General features: G+C 45.8%; 1 pseudogene; it reads left to right on the top strand.

Moving 5' to 3' along the window:
* Positions 1-885: 885 nt before the first annotated feature.
* On the top strand, positions 886-1,714 carry LOC127059786 (uncharacterized; annotated as a pseudogene).
* Positions 1,715-1,961: the final 247 nt, after the last annotated feature.

The raw sequence follows: 1,961 nt of genomic DNA, 5'->3' as shown, positions 1-1,961 counted from the left end.
AGAATGCGGACACAAAATCCGAACAATTAAAACTGTGAAAATTGAGGTTTTTGATGTGGCTATAAAAGAATATAGGATTTATTAGCCCTCATAACCCTCATGAAATTGTATTTTGTAGCTCTGGATCTGTAAAAAGTCCAGCACCATATTGAGAATCAAGGGAAAGACCTAGGGGAGAAAACAGACTCTGGAGATGTATGAAAAGGTAAGTACAAGGTCAAGAGTCAGTATCAGGAACAGAGAATTGAAAATTGATCAGGAGTTAAAAGGAAGAGTTAAAAAAGAACTAGGACCTAGAGTCTTCAAGTGTCTCAAGTGACATCAGGAATGAAGCAGAGGAACAGACACAAATAGCTGTTCTAGCCAACAGCTAGCTACTTCTTAAACACTCTAATGGCTGTTAAATATTCAGTCCAACAGGTATAAACAGTTTAAAACAAATTCAGTTTGTCTCATTAGAGGAAATTGATATGAAAGTTTTGAGAACCAGAATCAGAAACAATTCCTCTGGAAAAGACCTCTGAGATCATTGAATCCATCCCAGGGCCCAACATCACCACATCAACTAGACCATGGCACCAAGTTCCTCATACAGTCTTTCCTTAAACAGCTCCGGGGAAGGTGACTCCACTCCCCTCCCTGGGCACTTCATTTCCATGTCTAATCACCCTTTCTGTGAAAAATGTCTCCTACAACACACTCCTGGAAAAGCTGGCAGCCCATGGCTTGGACAGGAGCACTCTTTGCTGGGTTAGGAACTGGCTGGATGGCTGGGCCCAGAGGGTGGTGGTGAATGGTGCTACATCCAGCTGGTGGCCAGTCACCAGTGGTGTCCCTCAGGGGTCTGTGCTGGGGCCAGTTCTGTTCAATATTTTTATTGATAACATGGATGAGGGGGTTGAGTCGTTCATTAGTAAATTTGCAGACTACACTAAGCTGGGAACATATGTCGATCTGTTGGAAGGTAGGAGAGCTCTTGAGAGAGACCTGGAATGGTTGGATGGATGGGCAAAGTCCAATAAGATAAAGTTTAACAAGTCCAAGTTCTGAGTCCTGCACTTTGGCCACAACAACCCCCTGCAGCACTACAGGCTGGGGACAGAGTGGCTGGACAGGGCCCAGGCAGAAAGGGACCTGGGGTTCAACAGCTGGCTGAACACGAGCCAGCCGTGTGCCCTGGTGGCCAAGAAGGCCAATGGCATCTTGGCTTGTATCAGGAGTGGTGTGGCCAGTAGGAGCAGGGAGGTCATCCTTCCCCTGTGCTCGGCACTGGTGAGGGCACACCTTGAGTGCTGTGTCCAGTTCTGGGCCCTCAGTTTGGGAAGGACGTTGAGATGCTTGAGCACATCCAGAGGAGGCAACGAGGCTGGTGGGGGGCTGGGAACACAAACCCTGTGAGGGACGACTGATGGAGCTGGGGGCGTTAAGGCTGGAGAAAAAGAGACTCAGAGGTGACCTTGTCGCTCTCTGCAAGTTCTTGAAAGGTGATTGTAGTCAGGTGGGGGTTGGTCTCTTTCACCAGGCAGCAAATGACAGAACCACAGGACACAGTCTTAAGTTATGCCAAGGGAAATATAGGTTGGATATTAGGAAGAGGTTTTTTACAGAAATAGTGATAAAGTACTGAAATTGCTTGCCCAAGGAGGTGATAGAGTCACCATCCCTGGATGTGTTTAAAAAAAGACTGGATGTGGCACTTGGACCCATGGTTTAGTTGAGGTGTTAGGGCTGGGCTGGACTCAATGATCTTCCAATCTAGTCATTCTGTGATTCTGTGGTCAACTTGATTTTGCAGAAAAGTAAATGTTTGTAACTACACAGAAGATAACAAGGATAAAAACAACAGCAACATTCTAAGAGCAACTCCTGTCAAACAGTCCTCTTTTTAATTTTTTTCCTCATTATGACAAGGTAGCAAACCTTATAGATAACGGTGATGTTGCAGATTTTCCGTATCTTGA

This window comes from Serinus canaria, chromosome 1, assembly GCF_022539315.1.
Source record: "Serinus canaria isolate serCan28SL12 chromosome 1, serCan2020, whole genome shotgun sequence".
NCBI classification, from domain to species: domain Eukaryota; kingdom Metazoa; phylum Chordata; class Aves; order Passeriformes; family Fringillidae; genus Serinus; species Serinus canaria.
Note: the sequence above shows the minus strand (reverse complement) of the source record. Positions and strands in the feature narration are given on the sequence as shown.